The sequence below is a fragment of the Crocuta crocuta genome, unplaced genomic scaffold, assembly GCF_008692635.1.
Source record: "Crocuta crocuta isolate KB4526 unplaced genomic scaffold, BGI_CrCroc_1.0 scaffold243, whole genome shotgun sequence".
Lineage (NCBI taxonomy): Eukaryota > Metazoa > Chordata > Mammalia > Carnivora > Hyaenidae > Crocuta > Crocuta crocuta.
In genome coordinates this window covers 4,641,554-4,652,217 of record NW_027529596.1, presented here as the reverse complement: position 1 = coordinate 4,652,217, position 10,664 = coordinate 4,641,554, and the positions used below count along the sequence as shown (strand labels likewise).

Below are 10,664 nucleotides of genomic sequence, written 5' to 3'. Positions count from 1 at the left end.
CTTGGCTTGTAAAAAAAAAAAAAAAAAGACATCACCACATAGGATAAATCTGAGAGAGGGTAACTTGACATTTGTACTGTTGGCTTCAGGGATTGAATCATTTGCCCCCCAGTTTCCACTGTTGTTCTCTTGTCCTTATTTTTTTTAATTTTTTTATATTTATTTATTTATTTATTTATTTTTTGAGAGAGACTGAGCATGAGCAGGGGAAGGGCAGAGACAGAAGGAGACACAGAATCCAAAGCAGGCTACACACTCTGAGCTGTCAGCACAGAGCCTGACACGGGGCTCAAACTCATGAACCGTGAGATCATGACCTGAGCCAAAGTCGGATGCTTAACTGACTGAGCCCCCCAGGTGACCCAAACCACTGCGTTTCTAATAAGACAGTCTCCCCCTCAGCCAGAAGGGAACAACTGGAAGAAAATTTCCTGATCAGTTTTGGGAGACAGACACCATCCAAGATTGATGAAATATCATTTATTTTATATTTGCTCAGGAAATGTGAAGGTGCTACCTACTGATATAAAAACGATTCTGAGCAAAATAATAGTATCCATGAACAATCATGACAGTCGTACGTAGCGTCCATTGCATGCCAGGTGCCATTCTGAGCCATTTCAATGGATAATTTACTTTAAACCTCGCAGTGATCCTATGATGGAAACAGTATTATTGTCTCCATTTTAAAGATAAGTAGACGGGAGCCCAGATTTGAATTTCAGTATTAGATCTTTTAAGCCAATCCCTTTCAGTATTAATGCCGATATGAAAAACTATAAATTTTGATTTAACGTATCTCATGTCTAATAGCCCTTCAAACACCGAGATAAAAAATACGGATTACAGCAATTTTGGCTTACCTCAGAAACCAGAAGTAAGGCCAGAACAATATCAAAGCCTCATGAATTCAGACGATTTAGATAAAAATAGTCTAATTTATAGAAACATCTGAGTTCACCTTTTGTTAATCAATAAGCATCCTTTGCCCAGAAATTTTCAGCTTGGTCTCCTATAATAAATAGTTAAAATCAGTTCTGTCACAATATTGATTACATGTAAATTCTGCTTCTAGGTGATCTTTAACTTAAAAATCATTTTGCCTTTTTTTTAAATGGACTTCCCCACCACCAAATTGTATTTCCTTCATCACTAAATGATGTTAGTTGAAAAGGTTTAAAGTTCTGTGAATTCCATTTGAGTGGGGTGTGAAATTATTAAGGTTAAATGACATTTTTCTCCAAATTTTTGAACAAGATATCAGTGTTTCCTTTCACTTCTTTCCTTAGTCAGATGGACACAAAATAGTCAAGTGTGGGTTTCCCTGCTTGAGGCTTACTCCTTGATCTCTGATTTTTGCTGTGTGTTTTGTAGACAAGTAGGCTGATCTTTTAAATGTGCATCCCTTGCTGTGTACTCATTTGGAAAATTGATCCTTACTGTGAAATGGGAAGTTTTCGCCATCAAACATGGTAAATGCAGATGAAGGAGGGGCAGAATGTTATTTCCTATTAGTCAACTGAAGACTCGAAACCATCTCAGGATCTCCACCTGCTTACACGTTGTGAAGTGGTAGCTAGTTTCCTTTCACCTACAGAGAAGACCAGACTTGACCATGAGTCAGCAGAAAGAATGGGACAATGCCAGGGCCCAGCTCTCTGTTTCACAACTAGTCAAGCGCCTTTGCTAAGGAACAGTCAACTCTGCCATTCACTTAAATGTCCTTCTCAGTAGGAACTGAAAAAGTCCAACCTTTCCTTTATGCCTTTGTGTGAGCTGGGCCTCCCGATCTGTAGCCTCTGACCATATCCCGTACCATGGATGGTTTGTTCTCAGCTCATCAGCCAGGGAATGAGAGGGAGCATAAACAGAGTGGGCTCCCCAGATTTCTGTCCTTCAAAGGGACCAGCTCAAACATACCAGCAGAGTTTACTTTTAAAAACCTAAATGGATATCATGATGCATCTTAAGTATGGAGTAAGTGAAATAATGGGTTAAAAAATCAACTTATTTTCTGATTCATCATCAGTTCACAGAGAGGAAGCCCATGAAAAAGTCCTCAGCCCTCTGTTAAATGACAAAAATTCAACTGAGCAAATTCAAGGATTAAACTGGCTTTATTCAACAGTTCATGAAATAGCCAGCATCTACCTAGCAATAGACAGGAGCTCTGTGGGCTGTAGAAAAGGAAAGGTTTTTAAAGGTAGAAAGGGAAGGGGGAAAAGGTAATTATTAGTGAAGAGTGAATTGTTTCAGGCCAGGTCACCTTCCTAAGGGAAACAGGAGAGATCTCTCCGGTGGACTCTCTCACTAGTGGGGACCAGGTAATTCCATATTGACTGGTTAAATGTTACATTCCAGGGTGGTTGAAACTGCAGTTAGATTAGATATTAAGTCTTGGCTTGCTGACATGGGATTTAACATAAGTGACTCCATTTGGGGCCTGCTGCCTCCTTTTTAACAATTCCAAACATCCCCATGAAGAGAGGGCAGGTTAAGGGTCATACTTGCCAGCTGTCCATGGACACAGTCCTCGGAGAGCACCCTTGGGTAGGCTGGAGAAAAGGCTGGAATGAAACCTTGATACATTGATGGCACATGTTTAAGCCATCAGTGATTTCAGGGCACATGGACTGCTTTTGCGGAAATCTGCATTCTTATGCTGGTCATAAATTTAATAACAAGTTAAACTCCACGGAGGTCATGGAATTGGGAGGAGGTGAGTGGAAGAAATCTTTTGTTATTTTTTCCAAAAGGCTACTATGTATGTGGTAGGTTCTGTGCTAATAGCTTCAGACCTGCTTCCTCAGTTGTCATAGCAACTTAAGAGTGGGTATTATCGCCGTCTTCCAAATGAAGATAATATTGGAAAATAAAAACAGAATAGATGTTATTTTGCGGCTCATTTCTCCTGTAAAATAGCAAAACACTCTCTAACCTGTCGGGCATTTGGAGATGGCTCTCCTGTTCTTCAGACTGATGGTCAAGTTGGTAGAGCCCTCATCTTTCATTTCACACCTAGCAATTTGGGACTCGGGTGGGAATCAGTGCAAAGTTGTCATTTTCTACTAAACCAAACTTTTTTTTTAAATTATTTTTAACTTTTATTTATTTTTGAGAGACAGAGAGAGACAGAGCATGAGTGGGGGAGGAGCAGAGAGACAGGGAGACACAGAATCTGAAACAGGCTCTAGGCTCTGAGCTGCAGCACAGAGCCCGACGCGGGACTCGAACCCACAAACTGCCAGATCATGACCTGAGCCGAAGTCAGACGCTCAACCGACTGAGCCACCCAGGCGCCCCGAAACCAAACTCTTAAAAACAAAAACAAATCTCATTTCTCCTCTAACAATCTTTCTCATTTTCCTCTTGGAAGAGACTATATTCTTGGATGGGGGTGGGGAGAGGCGGGGTTTAGAGCTCTTCTGGAAGAGAGTTAGCATCCCATCAACTCCCCTGCATGTATGTTAGCTGCTGAGGGAGTTCCCACCTCCTTTCCCCTGCCTCTCCACACTTACACACAAGCACTGTCTCCTACCTTGTTCACCCCTTCCCACAGGGCTCAGTATTTGGGATCCCATCATTACCCTGAATCATCTACCTTAAGTTAGGTTCCCTTTCAACTGCGCTTGACTGCGTGGGATTTTTCTTGGTCTGCCTCGGTGTGGCATAAAACACTGCTCAGCAGGACCCATACACTAGAGCAGATTTTCCTTTGAGCAGAGTTGTGTGTGAGGCTAACAATTACCTGAAGAATTAGAACACCTTTCCAAGTGTCACATTCAGCCTCCTTCATCAGCTTTATTTTGTGAGGCTTTCTAGTGCAATCAGATTACTGTTACCAATTATTACCTTCAGCGTAGGGTAAGTAGGAGAAATAATAATACTAATAATAAAAGCTTCGCTGCATTGAGGGCTTTCTCTGTAGTAGGCCTTCTTTAAGCATTGAAGGAGGATGAACTTACTTAATTTTCATGATCACCCTTTATTGTAAATTATACTATCATGGCTTTATGTACAAAGGCAGAAACTGAGGCACAAATAAATGACTTACCCAGGGTCACCTTCCAGAGACAGTAAAGCTAGAATGTGTATCCAGGCAATGTTTCTCCAAACTCCTCACTCTTATTTCACTGCTAATAATTTTAATTTTTAAATTTTTATTTATTTCTTTCTGAGAGATAGAGCACAAGCAAGGGAGGGGCAGAGAGGGAAGCTCAGAACAAAAGCAGCCTCCAGGCTCTGAGCTGTCAGCACAGAGCCCGACATGGGGCTTGAATCATGAACCATGAGATTGTGACCTGAGTCAAAGTCAGATGCTTAACCCACTGTGCCATCCAGGCACCCCTCACTGCTAATAATTTTAAAAAATAAATTGCACGGGGCACCTGAGTGGCTCAGTTGGTTGAGCGTCCGACTTCCACTCAGGTCATGATCTCACAGTTCGTGGGTGGGTTCAAGCCCCGCATCAGGCTCTGTGCTGACAGCTCAGAGCCTGGAGCCTGCTTAGGATTCTGTGTCTCCCTCTCTCTGACCCTCCCCTGCTCACGCTGTCTTTATCTCTCTCTCAAAAATAAATAAAACATTTAAAAAAAATTTTTAAATAGTTTTTTAAATTAGAAAAAATCAATTGCATTTATGAAAAATCATTCTCTTCCCTGATCTTGCTGTGTTGCTAAGCTATAGATTTCTTCTCACTTGCTCTTTTAAGAAAAGGTAACAATACTGTTCATCAAGAAACCCTTTACTCCTTCACTTCTTTCTGATTGCACACCCACGATGATAAGATGGCCACACATTGACACCTGTCCTTGCCTGGTACTGAGTTCTGCTGACTGTCTTAGCCTCTGGGTTGAATTTCAAAGACTAGGGGGTCAATACGTGTGCTTCTATAGTCCTCTCTCTGTGGTTCAGGGCGCTACCCTGGAATCCACGGCCACAAGGGAATACTGTGGGAGGAAAGAGAACGGCGCCACAGGCTTTCCCACAAAGTGGTCTGGGTTTGTGAGTCTTGGGCGCGCCTGAAAACCCCATGGAGGAAACAAAAAAAATACAGCACTCACAAAGCAAACAAAAGACTAAATGGCGTGTGAGGCAGAAAGAAAAGGGCACAGCAATCTTTAAACCACAGAGCTCCGGAGGTGTGATGCTGAAGTACAAGAAGCTGGAAGGAAAACACGAAAATCACGTTTTTAAGAAAAAGTTACTTTTGTAACTTTTGAACATACCCTCTTGAATGAATACCAGCCCGGAGTTCAAAGCAGATTTCCATAGGTTCATGGGTCACAAGAATCTGGCAACTCTGAAAAGAGGAGATATTTAAATAATATTTTATTTTTTATTGTTCTTAAAGTTTGTTTTTATTTTGAGAGAGAGAGAGTGAGCAGGGGAGGGGCAGAGAGAGAGAGGGAGACAGAATGCCAAGTAGGCTCTGAGCTGTCAGAGCAGAGCCAGATGCAGGGCTCAAACCCATGAACCAAGAGATCAGGACCTGAGGTGAAGTCAAGAGTCCGGTGCTTACAGACTGAGCCACTCTGGCGCCCCTAAATAATATTTTTAAATGCATTTCGAGCAAACGGGAATAGATCTAGCTTAAACTCTGTTAATATGTATTTTTTAACCTTAATCCACCTTTTTTCTGAAAAGACCTAAAAAAGAGTACATTGAAACAGGCCAGCTCTTGTGGGGCACAGGAGCCTGTGGCCTTGCTGGGATGATACCATCTGTGACCCGCACCAGGGTGGTGTCTCGGGTGGGAGACGGGACCAGCCGGCCCAGGCTCTACCTGGCTTCTAGAATCACTGAGGCCGTTCATCTTAGAACTGGAAATTAGCTCGGAAAATAATCAGCCTAGTGTTTCCCAAGGTGTGTCTTCATAAATGGTATTCACTGAGAAGGGGATTTTATACTCCCGGAGAGTGAGAACCTATGGGTTTCATTTAAATAGGTTTCTTTACTGTGGGACTCCTCAGAGCCATTAATATGCTAATGTGCCCTGAGAATCTCTAAGAGGGTGGGAAAGGATGAACATTCCTTAAATCCTTTTGGCTGTGAGCTGCTTTCCACAGTTAATCTTATGGATCACATATTCCTTGAAGCCTCTGTATTTCCACAAATGCTGTTCTAAACCAGCATAATCATTTAAAAAAAATAAATTGCATGAGACGCAATTTAAAGATAACACTGAGTGTCCTATCCAGGCTTATGGATGAGAACGCTGAGATGAAGGGCTGGAGGGTTGGAGTGGGTACATGTTAGTCACTTACCTGCGACCCCCTTATCCCTGATGTCAGGCTTCAGGACTTTAGGACTCTCCGGCCTTTTCACTTCTCAGGCTACCTAATGAAAAATATGTGATTCCAAATCTGGTAATTGTAGGGTTCTGTCTCCTTAGCAACAGAACAACTGAACAATGAGCAGACCAGGGATTACATGTGGTAAAGGTAATCAACGTGGCTATTTCCCCTTTATTCAGAGAACTGCACTAATCATGGCAGAGGGTTTGAAGAAAAATGACATAAACCTGCAAAAAGTGGATTTAAAATCCAGTTTGAAAAATAAAACATTTGAGCACTCTTCAGGAGAAGCTGACCACCCAGGATATTTGCCAAGCGGGATGAACAGCATAATTTGTGGGACCTGGTACTAGATGCAAATGTGGGACCTCTTGTTAAAAAATTATCAAGAACTTCAAGATGGTGACAGCAGAGCTGTTACCCCGAGCTCGGGGTCAAGGTCAGGGCCCTCAGTGTTCCACGGCCCGATGCCATGAACTCTGGTGCTGAATGAGTAGGATTGGCGATGAGTACTTTGGGGACTTGGGAAGAGCAAAATCCCCACAGACTAAGCAGTAAAGCCCACAGTGAGATGTTGGATGTTGAGCTGAGCCTTAAGGGATTTGTGAGCCGAGGAAAAAAAGGGATTCTGGACAAAGACACAGAGCTGGGAACGAGTATGGTGTTAGAAGACCCGTGAGCAATTTCTTGCCAGCCCAGAATGTTCTCATTGCAGAGCCTTGAACCTAATCCTGGCAAGAATGGAACAGACCTAGGGGCGCCTGGGTGGCTTAGTCGGTTAAGCGTAGGACTTTCGCTTAGGTCATGATCTCGCGGTTCGTGGGTTCGAGCCCCGCGTCGGGCTCTGTGCTGACTGCCAGCTCAGAGCCTGGGGCCTGTTTCAGTCTGTGACTCCCTCTCTCTCTGACCCTCCCCTGTTCACGCTGTCTCTCTCTCTCTCTCCTAGAAATAAATAAAAAAAAAAAACATTTAAAAAAAAAAAAAGAATGGAACAGACCTTGACAAAGGGCGCATGGGGGAGGGGTCCCAGGAGGAGGGGAAACAGAGAACCTGTGGCCAAGATTAAAGAGAGAAGTGACAGGATTTGGTAATGATGGTGGGAAGGCAAATCGTGTCCCCTTGATGCCCACTTGTGTTGTCAAACAGTCTAGATGTTGCTGCGAAGGTGGTGTTGAGGTGTGATTTGCATTGAAATCAGTAGACTTGAGTAAAGCAGATTACTCTTCATACTGAGGGTGGGCCTCAGCCAACCAATTGCAACTCTCAAAGGCAAAGGCTGAAGTTTCTGGAAGAAATTTGGTCCCAAGACTGCAACATAGACACCTAGCCTGAGTTCCCAGCCTGCCAGCTTGCCCTGTGGATTTCAATCACAAGCCAAGCCGATTCCTTAAAATCTCTCTGTATATATCTATATTTATACCTCTATCTATATCTACGTCTATATCTATATCCATATCCATATCTATATCCATATCTGTGTCTATATCCATATCCATATCTATAACTATATCTACCTATCTACTATATACATAGAGATAGAGATATAAAATCTCCTGTTGGTTATATATACATCCTGTTCATTCTGTCTGGAGCACTCTGACTGGTACACCAACGACTGTGAGAGAGAGAAGGAAATGGGATGGAGAAACCTGGCAAAGCCTGCATCATAATGACTGATGGGCCAGAAGGAATGAGGCAGAAGGAACAGTGGGCATATTTCCAGCACCTGGGGCTGGGCCCACTGGAAAATATCAAACTGTCAATAGAATTGGGGAATGTCAGGAGAAAGGGGCAGTTTTCATGTCCGGTGGGCATTTGGAAAAACAGAAAAGAGATTGGCTGATAGCTGTTGCTTTTCATCTAGTATCTTGAGCATGTGAATAGTGATGGCCCCTCACTGCCCCAAAACTACTGATTTCATTGGTAGCCGCCAGTTCCTGACGGTGACTGTTTGGTGGCATGTTGGCCAGAGTCACACTCCCCTCTGCTCACCAGGCCAGCTCACTCTTTGCAAGTCTCATAAGGTTGAGGTTGTGGCCTGACATTAGCAATGAGAAAGAGCACTAAGGCTTAAAGGACCTTTGGCCCAGGTTCTGTCCCCATTTCTTTCAGCTAAAAGGACAGAGGGCAGAGGCAGAGCTTGAAGACCCGGGGGTGCGTCAGGGGGCAAGAGGAAGCCGCTGTTCCGTGGCACATCTTTTCGTCCCCATTCAGTGCTGGCGCTGCGCCTACCTTTTCCCCAGAATTGACGAGTTTCTACGGACAAGGGCTTAGCTCCTAGAGGCGCACTGGTAAGGCCGGTAACTAGATGTCAGAAGCAAAATTAAAATGAACCAAAGTAAAACGCAACTCAACCAGAAAAGCAACAGAAAATAATTAATATTCCTTGAGCAACACGCAATGAAGGCAAACAAAGGATTAATTCCCGCAGTGTTGATTTGGAAGATTATCTGGGCAGCTCAGAAAGGTCAGGTTTGGGTGCAGATGCATTCTAAAGTAAATGTTGGGGGGGGGAGGGTATGCCCAGGTTCTTAGGGAGGAAACAGATTAGCAGGCTGCAACTTTATTAACAAAGTCATGCTTATTTTCTACAATTTTTAAAAGACCAGTTTGCCAGATAGTATTGTTCAAAAGAGGCATAAATAGGAAATCTCTTTCCTAATCTCCCTTGGGAGACATTCTTACAAAGCTAGCTTATTGTCTCTTATAAAATAGTCTCGGGGCGCCTGGGTGGCTCAGTCGGTTGAGCGTCCGACTTTAGCTCAGGTCATGATCTCATGGCTCGTGGGTTCGAGCCCCACATCGGGCTCTGTGCTGATAGCTCAGAGCCTAGAACCTGTTTAAGATTCTGTGTCTCCCTCTCTTTCTGACCCTCCCCTGCTCACACTGTTTCTCTGTCTCAGAAATAAATAAAATGTTAAAAAAAATTTTTAAATAATAAATAAAATAGTCTCAATTTGTGCAATTAGGTAAAGAAATAAGAGCATTATTTACCCTCTCCTGTCTGCCTTTGCTAAAATGGGGCTTACTACGTTCTTCCCAAGTGGAGCTTCTTTATTTCCAGAATTTTCCCTCACATGCTCCTCCAACTCCTACTTCCTGAATAAATATGTTCTGAATGGCATGATACTCTGAGATCTCCAGCATGACTCTTTATGTGATGTATCTCACGTCTTTATCCTGGCCACTTTGTATCTATATATAATCCTATTTGGTTAAAGTCCCTCTTAAAATATGATGGCCAGGGCACCTGGGTGGCTCAGTTGGTTAAACATCTGACTCTTGATTTCGGCTGGGGTCGTGATCTCATAGTTGTGAGAATGAGCCCTGCATCAGGCTCTGTGCTGACAGCACATTTTCTCCCTCTCTCTCTCTCTGCCCTTCCCCCCACTCGCCCTCTCAAAATAATAAACATTTTTTAAAAAATAAATAAAATAGAATGACCAGAATTCAGTATAGTACTTCAAAAGTAGCCTCCCATGGGGACTTGGCTTATAGCTGTATGAGCACTTTTCTTCTGCAAGGAGGCTAAATCTAGATTCACTGTTTGTAGGTAGGCTTGTTATTTTTTGTTGGTTGTTACAGGTTCCTTCCTTAGCACTATAGCATAGGGGTTGGAGTCAGATAGGATTGACATCAAATTTTCTTTCTGCCTTTTACAATTGTATGACCCTGGGCAAGTTTTTTTGGTTTGGTTTTGGTTTTGGTTTTGTTTTGTTTTGTTTTGTTTTTCCTGAGCTTTGATTTCTGTATCTCTACAATTAGACGAATACTACCAACCTCATACAATTGTTAGGGATGGAATGAGATCTAACACACCCCACACTGAACCTGCAGCATGCTTACTGCTCAATACATTGTAGCCTTGGAGCTGATGACAAGGAAACCTTTTTCCTTCCTTGATAAGTTACCTAGCTCAAGGTCAAGGGAAAGCCAGAGGCGCTAGTGCTTGTTTATGATCTTTGGCAAAGATCTCATAAATCTCCAAAGCATGTGGCCTCATTAAGAGCACAGTGACGTGGGCAGTGACACCCCAGGGGCCTGGAGGAGGGGCTTTTTCTTCTATATCCTGTGCTGCCCGACGTTATCACCAGCAGTAAAATGCATAGAAGGCAATCGGCCAGATTTACACTTAGCACAAATCTGGGAGGCAAGAGCTAACGCCTTAGTTTTCAGACACCAGACTTAGAGATTTTAGCTAGTTAATCAGATCAGTGCTAATAAGAGGACATTGAACAGGGGTGTGAAGGTAAATGAAGGCCACCCAAGTGGAAATAAGCAGAAGCTGTTTATTCAGTCGGCTACAGCCGAGGAGTCAGCCACTGCCATGCGGCTTTGACAGAGACCTAAAGGCAGGCAGAGGGGAGG

General features: G+C 43.2%; 1 protein-coding gene and 1 long non-coding RNA gene across 4 annotated transcripts in view; one reads left to right on the top strand and one right to left on the bottom strand.

Annotated features, from left to right (window-relative positions):
* LOC144229721 (uncharacterized) overlaps positions 1–6,330 on the bottom strand; it is an 8,913-nt gene extending 2,583 nt beyond the window's left edge. The window contains exons 1-2 of the long non-coding RNA XR_013334572.1: positions 6,267–6,330; positions 5,229–5,302 (exon numbers count right to left, since the gene is read on the bottom strand). This is a non-coding gene — a long non-coding RNA (uncharacterized LOC144229721). The remainder of the gene's footprint in view (positions 1–5,228; positions 5,303–6,266) is intronic.
* The window catches only part of PLD5 (phospholipase D family member 5), a 223,965-nt gene that overhangs the window by 114,901 nt on the left and 98,400 nt on the right, over positions 1–10,664 (top strand). The window lies entirely within an intron of this gene.